Source organism: Ranitomeya imitator, chromosome 8, assembly GCF_032444005.1.
Source record: "Ranitomeya imitator isolate aRanImi1 chromosome 8, aRanImi1.pri, whole genome shotgun sequence".
NCBI classification, from domain to species: Eukaryota; Metazoa; Chordata; class Amphibia; order Anura; family Dendrobatidae; genus Ranitomeya; species Ranitomeya imitator.
The window spans coordinates 1,844,535-1,853,359 of NC_091289.1; positions in this window are offsets into that span (position 1 = coordinate 1,844,535).

Sequence of the window (8,825 nt, forward strand, 5' to 3'; positions counted from 1 at the left end):
ACAGGAGGAGCCTGCACCCCCATAGAGCGTACACAGGAGGAGCCTGCACCCCCCATAGAGCGTACACAGGAGGAGCCTGCACCCCCCATAGAGCGAACACAGGAGGAACCTGCGCCCCCCATAGAGCGTACACAGGAGGAGCCTGAGCCCCCCATAGAGCGTACACAGGAGGAGCCTGCGCCCCCCCCATAGAGCGTACACAGGAGGAGCCTGCGCCCCCCATAGAGCGTACACAGGAGGAACCTGAGCCCCCCCCCCATAGAGCGTACACAGGAGGAACCTGCACCCCCCATAGAGTGTACACAGGAGGAGCCTGCGCCCCCCATAGAGCGTACACAGGAGGAGCCTGCGCCCCCCCCCATAGAGCGTACACAGGAGGAACCTGCACCCCCCATAGAGTGTACACAGGAGGAGCCTGCGCCCCCCATAGAGCGTACACAGGAGGAACCTGCGCCCCCCCATAGAGCGTACACAGGAGGAACCTGCGCCCCCCATAGAGCGTACACAGGAGGAGCCTGCGCCCCCCATAGAGCATACACAGGAGGAGCCTGCGCCCCCCATGGAGCGTACACAGGAGGAGCCTGCACCCCCCATAGAGCGTACACATGTGGAGCCTGCGCCCCCCATAGAGCGTACACAGGAGGAACCTGCGCCCCCCATAGAGCGTACACAGGAGGAACCTGCGCCCCCCCATAGAGCGTACACAGGAGGAACCTGCGCCCCCCATAGAGCATACACAGGAGGAGCCTGCACCCCCCATAGAGCGTACACAGGAGGAACCTGCGCCCCCCATAGAGCGTACACAGGAGGAGCCTGCGCCCCCCATAGAGCGTACACAGGAGCCTGCGCCCCCCCATAGAGCATACACAGGAGGAACCTGCGCCCCCCCATAGAGCGTACACAGGAGGAGCCTGCGCCCCCCATAGAGCGTACACAGGAGGAGCCTGCACCCCCATAGAGCGTACACAGGAGGAGCCTGCGCCCCCCATAGAGCGTACACAGGAGGAGCGTGCGCCCCCCCAGAGAGCATACACAGGAGGAACCTGCACCCCCCATAGAGCATACACAGGAGGAGCGTGCGCCCCCCATAGAGCGTACACAGGAGGAGCCTGCGCCCCCCATAGAGCGTACACAGGAGGAGCCTGCGCCCCCCATAGAGCATACACAGGAGGAGCGTGCGCCCCCCCATAGAGCATACACAGGAGGAACCTGCACCCCCCATAGAGCGTACACAGGAGGAACATGCGCCCCCCATAGAGCGTACACAGGAGGAATCTGCACCCCCCATAGAGCGTACACAGGAGGAACCTGCGCCCCCCATAGAGCGTACACAGGAGGAACCTGCGCCTCCCATAGAGCGTACACAGGAGGAGCCTGCGCCCCCCATAGAGCGTACACAGGAGGAGCCTGCACCCCCATAGAGTGTACACAGGAGGAGCCTGCACCCCCCATAGAGCGTACACAGGAGGAGCCTGCACCCCCATAGAGTGTACACAGGAGGAGCCTGCGCCCCCCAAAGAGCGTACACAGGAGGAGCCTGCGCCCCCCATAGAGCGTACACAGGAGGAGCCTGCGCCCCCATAGAGCATACACAGGAGGAGCCTGCGCCCCCCATAGAGCGTACACAGGACGAGCCTGCACCCCCCATAGAGCGAACACAGGAGGAACCTGCGCCCCCATAGAGCGTACACAGGAGGAGCCTGAGCCCCCCATAGAGCGTACACAGGAGGAGCCTGCGCCCCCCCCATAGAGCGTACACAGGAGGAGCCTGCGCCCCCCATAGAGCGTACACAGGAGGAACCTGCCCCCCCATAGAGCGTACACAGGAGGAGCCTGCGCCCCCCATAGAGCGTACACAGGAGGAACCTGCACCCCCCATAGAGCGTACACAGGAGGAGCCTGCGCCCCCCATAGAGCGTACACAGGAGGAGCCTGCGCCCCCCATAGAGCGTACACAGGAGGAGCCTGCGCCCCCCATAGAGCGTACACAGGAGGAGCCTGCGCCCCCATAGAGCATACACAGGAGGAGCCTGCGCCCCCCATAGAGCGTACACAGGACGAGCCTGCACCCCCCATAGAGCGAACACAGGAGGAACCTGCGCCCCCATAGAGCGTACACAGGAGGAGCCTGAGCCCCCCATAGAGCGTACACAGGAGGAGCCTGCGCCCCCCCCATAGAGCGTACACAGGAGGAACCTGAGCCCCCCCCCCATAGAGCGTACACAGGAGGAACCTGCACCCCCCATAGAGTGTACACAAGAGGAGCCTGCGTCCCCCATAGAGCGTACACAGGAGGAGCCTGCGCCCCCCCCCATAGAGCGTACACAGGAGGAACCTGCACCCCCCCCCATAGAGCGTACACAGGAGGAACCTGCACCCCCCATAGAGCGTACACAGGAGGAGCCTGCGCCCCCCATAGAGCGTACACAGGAGGAACCTGCGCCCCCCCATAGAGCGTACACAGGAGGAACCTGCGCCCCCCATAGAGCATACACAGGAGGAGCCTGCACCCCCCATAGAGCGTACACAGGAGGAGCCTGCGCCCCCCATAGAGCATACACAGGAGGAGCCTGCGCCCCCCATAGAGCGTACACAGGAGGAGCCTGCGCCCCCCATAGAGCGTACACAGGAGGAGCCTGCGCCCCCCATAGAGCATACACAGGAGGAGCCTGCGCCCCCCATAGAGCGTACACAGGAGGAGCCTGCACCCCCCATAGAGCGTACACATGTGGAGCCTGCGCCCCCCATAGAGCGTACACAGGAGGAGCCTGCACCCCCCATAGAGCGTACACAGGAGGAACCTGCACCCCCCATAGAGCGTACACAGGAGGAGCCTGCGCCCCCCATAGAGCATACACAGGAGGAGCCTGCGCCCCCCATAGAGCATACACAGGAGGAGCCTGCGCCCCCCATAGAGCATACACAGGAGGAGCCTGCGCCCCCCATAGAGCGTACACAGGAGGAGCCTGCACCCCCCATAGAGCGTACACAGGAGGAGCCTGCGCCCCCCATAGAGCATACACAGGAGGAGCCTGCGCCCCCCATAGAGCGTACACAGGAGGAGCCTGCGCCCCCCATAGAGCGTACACAGGAGGAGCCTGCGCCCCCCATAGAGCATACACAGGAGGAGCCTGCGCCCCCCATAGAGCGTACACAGGAGGAGCCTGTGCCCCCCATAGAGCGTACACAGGAGGAGCCTGCGCCCCCCATAGAGCGTACACAGGAGGAGCCTGCGCCCCCATAGAGCGTACAAAGGACGAACCTGCGCCCCCCATAGAGCGTACACAGGAGGAGCCTGCGCCCCCAATAGAGCGTACACAGGAGGAACCTGCACCCCCCATAGAGCGTACACAGGAGAAGCCTGCACCCCCCATAGAGCGTACACAGGAGGAGCCTGCGCCCCCCATAGAGCGTACACAGGAGGAGCCTGCGCCCCCCATAGAGCGTACACAGGAGGAGCCTGCGCCCCCATAGAGCGTACACAGGAGGAGCCTGCGCCCCCCATAGAGCGTACACAGGAGGAACCTGCGCCCCCATAGAGCGTACACAGGAGGAACCTGCGCCCCCATAGAGTGTACACAGGAGGAACCTGCGCCCCCATAGAGCGTACACAGGAGGAGCCTGCGCCCCCCATAGAGCGTACACAGGAGGAGCCTGCGCCCCCCATAGAGCGTACACAGGAGGAACCTGCGCCCCCCATAGAGCGTACACAGGAGGAGCCTGCGCCCCCCATAGAGCGTACACAGGAGGAACCTGCGCCCCCCATAGAGCGTACACAGGAGGAGCCTGCGCCCCCCATAGAGTGTACACAGGAGGAGCCTGCGCCCCCCCATAGAGCATACACAGGAGGAGCCTGCGCCCCCCATAGAGCGTACACAGGAGGAGCCTGAGCCCCCCATAGAGCGTACACAGGAGGAACCTGCGCCCCCCATAGAGCGTACACAGGAGGAGCCTGAGCCCCCCATAGAGCGTACACAGGAGGAGCCTGCGCCCCCCATAGAGCGTACACAGGAGGAACCTGCGCCCCCCATAGAGCATACACAGGAGGAGCCTGCGCCCCCCATAGAGCGAACACAGGAGGAGCCTGCACCCCCATAGAGCGTACACAGGAGGAGCCTGCACCCCCCATAGAGCGTACACAGGAGGAGCCTGCGCCCCCCATAGAGCGAACACAGGAGGAGCCTGCACCCCCATAGAGCGTACACAGGAGGAGCCTGCGCCCCCCATAGAGCGAACACAGGAGGAGCCTGCACCCCCATAGAGCGTACACAGGAGGAGCCTGCACCCCCCATAGAGCGTACACAGGAGGAGCCTGCGCCCCCCATAGAGCATACACAGGAGGAGCCTGCGCCCCCCATAGAGCGAACACAGGAGGAGCCTGCACCCCCATAGAGCGTACACAGGAGGAGCCTGCACCCCCCATAGAGCATACACAGGAGGAGCCTGCACCCCCCATAGAGCGTACACAGGAGGAGCCTGCACCCCCCATAGAGCGAACACAGGAGGAACCTGCGCCCCCCATAGAGCGTACACAGGAGGAGCCTGAGCCCCCCATAGAGCGTACACAGGAGGAGCCTGCGCCCCCCATAGAGCGTACACAGGAGGAACCTGCGCCCCCCATAGAGCATACACAGGAGGAGCCTGCGCCCCCCATAGAGCGAACACAGGAGGAGCCTGCACCCCCATAGAGCGTACACAGGAGGAGCCTGCACCCCCCATAGAGCGTACACAGGAGGAGCCTGCACCCCCCATAGAGCGAACACAGGAGGAACCTGCGCCCCCCATAGAGCGTACACAGGAGGAGCCTGAGCCCCCCATAGAGCGTACACAGGAGGAGCCTGCGCCCCCCCCATAGAGCGTACACAGGAGGAGCCTGCGCCCCCCATAGAGCGTACACAGGAGGAACCTGAGCCCCCCCCCCCATAGAGCGTACACAGGAGGAACCTGCACCCCCCATAGAGTGTACACAGGAGGAGCCTGCGCCCCCCATAGAGCGTACACAGGAGGAGCCTGCGCCCCCCCATAGAGCGTACACAGGAGGAACCTGCACCCCCCATAGAGTGTACACAGGAGGAGCCTGCGCCCCCCATAGAGCGTACACAGGAGGAACCTGCGCCCCCCCCATAGAGCGTACACAGGAGGAACCTGCGCCCCCCATAGAGCGTACACAGGAGGAGCCTGCGCCCCCCATAGAGCATACACAGGAGGAGCCTGCGCCCCCCATGGAGCGTACACAGGAGGAGCCTGCACCCCCCATAGAGCGTACACATGTGGAGCCTGCGCCCCCCATAGAGCGTACACAGGAGGAACCTGCGCCCCCCATAGAGCGTACACAGGAGGAACCTGCGCCCCCCCATAGAGCGTACACAGGAGGAACCTGCGCCCCCCATAGAGCATACACAGGAGGAGCCTGCACCCCCCATAGAGCGTACACAGGAGGAACCTGCGCCCCCCATAGAGCGTACACAGGAGGAGCCTGCGCCCCCCATAGAGCGTACACAGGAGCCTGCGCCCCCCCATAGAGCGTACACAGGAGGAGCCTGCGCCCCCCATAGAGCATACACAGGAGGAGCCTGCGCCCCCCATGGAGCGTACACAGGAGGAACCTGCGCCCCCCCCATAGAGCGTACACAGGAGGAGCCTGCGCCCCCCATAGAGCGTACACAGGAGGAGCCTGCACCCCCCATAGAGCATACACAGGAGGAGCCTGCGCCCCCCATGGAGCGTACACAGGAGGAGCCTGCACCCCCCATAGAGCGTACACATGTGGAGCCTGCGCCCCCCATAGAGCGTACACAGGAGGAGCCTGCGCCCCCCATAGAGCGTACACAGGAGGAGCCTGCGCCCCCCATAGAGCGTACACAGGAGGAGCCTGCGCCCCCCATGGAGCGTACACAGGAGGAGCCTGCACCCCCCATAGAGCGTACACAGGAGGAGCCTGCGCCCCCCATAGAGCGTACACAGGAGGAACCTGCACCCCCCATAGAGCGTACACAGGAGGAGCCTGCGCCCCCCATAGAGCGTACACAGGAGAAACCTGCGCCCCCCATAGAGCGTACACAGGAGGAACCTGCACCCCCCATAGAGAGTACACAGGAGGAACCTGCACCCCCCATAGAGCGTACACAGGAGGAGCCTGCGCCCCCCATAGAGAGTACACAGGAGGAACCTGCGCCCCCCATAGAGCGTACACAGGAGGAACCTGCACCCCCCATAGAGAGTACACAGGAGGAACCTGCGCCCCCCATAGAGCGTACACAGGAGGAGCCTGCGCCCCCCATAGAGCGTACACAGGAGGAGCCTGCGCCCCCCATAGAGCGTACACTGGACGAGCCTGCGCCCCCCATAGAGCGTACACAGGAGGAGCCTGCGCCCCCCATAGAGCGTACACAGGAGGAGCCTGCGCCCCCCATAGAGCGTACACAGGAGGAGCCTGCGCCCCCCATAGAGCGTACACAGGAGGAGCCTGCGCCCCCCATAGAGCGTACACAGGAGGAGCCTGCGCCCCCCATAGAGCGTACACAGGAGGAACCTGCACCCCCCATAGAGCGTACACAGGAGGAGCCTGCGCCCCCCATAGAGCGTACACAGGAGGAACCTGCGCCCCCCCATAGAGCGTACACAGGAGGAACCTGCCCCCCCATAGAAAGTACACAGGAGGAACCTACACCCCCCATAGAGCGTACACAGGAGGAGCCTGCGCCCCCCATAGAGCGTACACAGGAGGAACCTGCGCCCCCCATAGAGCGTACACAGGAGGAGCCTGCACCCCCCATAGAGCGTACACAGGAGGAGCCTGCGCCCCCCATAGAGCGTACACAGGAGGAACCTGCACCCCCCATAGAGCGTACACAGGAGGAGCCTGCACCCCCCATAGAGCGTACACAGGAGGAGCCTGCACCCCCCATAGAGCGTACACAGGAGGAACCTGCGCCCCCCATAGAGCGTACACAGGAGGAGCCTGCACCCCCCATAGAGCGTACACAGGAGGAGCCTGCACCCCCCATAGAGCATACACAGGAGGAACCTGCGCCCCCCCATAGAGCGTACACAGGAGGAGCCTGCGCCCCCCATAGAGCGTACACAGGAGGAGGCTGCACCCCCCATAGAGCGTACACAGGAGGAGCCTGCACCCCCCATAGAGCGTTCATAGGAGGAGCCTGCACCCCCCATAGAGCGTACACAGGAGGAGCCTGCGCCCCCCATAGAGCGTACACAGGAGGAGCCTGCGCCCCCCATAGAGCGTACACAGGAGGAGCCTGCGCCCCCCATAGAGCGTACACAGGAGGAACCTGCCCCCCCATAGAGCATACACAGGAGGAGCCTGCGCCCCCCATAGAGCGTACACAGGAGGAACCTGCACCCCCCATAGAGAGTACACAGGAGTAACCTGCACCCCCCATAGAGCGTACACAGGAGGAGCCTGCGCCCCCCATAGAGCGTACACAGGAGGAGCCTGCGCCCCCCATAGAGCGTACACAGGAGGAGCCTGCGCCCCCCATAGAGCGTACACAGGAGGAGCCTGCTCCCCCCCATAGAGCGTACACAGGAGGAGCCTGCTCCCCCCTATAGAGCGTACACAGGAGGAGCCTGCGCCCCCCATAGAGCGTACACAGGACGAGCCTGCACCCCCCATAGAGCGAACACAGGAGGAGCCTGCGCCCCCCATAGAGCGTACACAGGAGGAGCCTGAGCCCCCCATAGAGCGTACACAGGAGGAGCCTGCGCCCCCCCCATAGAGCGTACACAGGAGGAGCCTGCGCCCCCCATAGAGCGTACACAGGAGGAACCTGCCCCCCCATAGAGCGTACACAGGAGGAGCCTGCGCCCCCCATAGAGCGTACACAGGAGGAACCTGCACCCCCCATAGAGCGTACACAGGAGGAGCCTGCGCCCCCCATAGAGCGTACACAAGAGGAGCCTGCGCCCCCCATAGAGCGTACACAGGAGGAGCCTGCGCCCCCCATAGAGCGTACACAGGAGGAGCCTGCGCCCCCATAGAGCATACACAGGAGGAGCCTGCGCCCCCCATAGAGCGTACACAGGACGAGCCTGCACCCCCCATAGAGCGAACACAGGAGGAACCTGCGCCCCCATAGAGCGTACACAGGAGGAGCCTGAGCCCCCCATAGAGCGTACACAGGAGGAGCCTGCGCCCCCCCCATAGAGCGTACACAGGAGGAACCTGAGCCCCCCCCCCATAGAGCGTACACAGGAGGAACCTGCACCCCCCATAGAGTGTACACAAGAGGAGCCTGCGTCCCCCATAGAGCGTACACAGGAGGAGCCTGCGCCCCCCCCCCATAGAGCGTACACAGGAGGAACCTGCACCCCCCCCCATAGAGCGTACACAGGAGGAACCTGCACCCCCCATAGAGCGTACACAGGAGGAGCCTGCGCCCCCCATAGAGCGTACACAGGAGGAACCTGCGCCCCCCCATAGAGCGTACACAGGAGGAACCTGCGCCCCCCATAGAGCATACACAGGAGGAGCCTGCACCCCCCATAGAGCGTACACAGGAGGAGCCTGCGCCCCCCATAGAGCATACACAGGAGGAGCCTGCGCCCCCCATAGAGCGTACACAGGAGGAGCCTGCGCCCCCCATAGAGCGTACACAGGAGGAGCCTGCGCCCCCCATAGAGCGTACACAGGAGGAGCCTGCACCCCCCATAGAGCGTACACATGTGGAGCCTGCGCCCCCCATAGAGCGTACACAGGAGGAGCCTGCACCCCCCATAGAGCGTACACAGGAGGAACCTGCACCCCCCATAGAGCGTACACAGGAGGAGCCTGCGCCCCCCATAGAGCATACACAGGAGGAGCC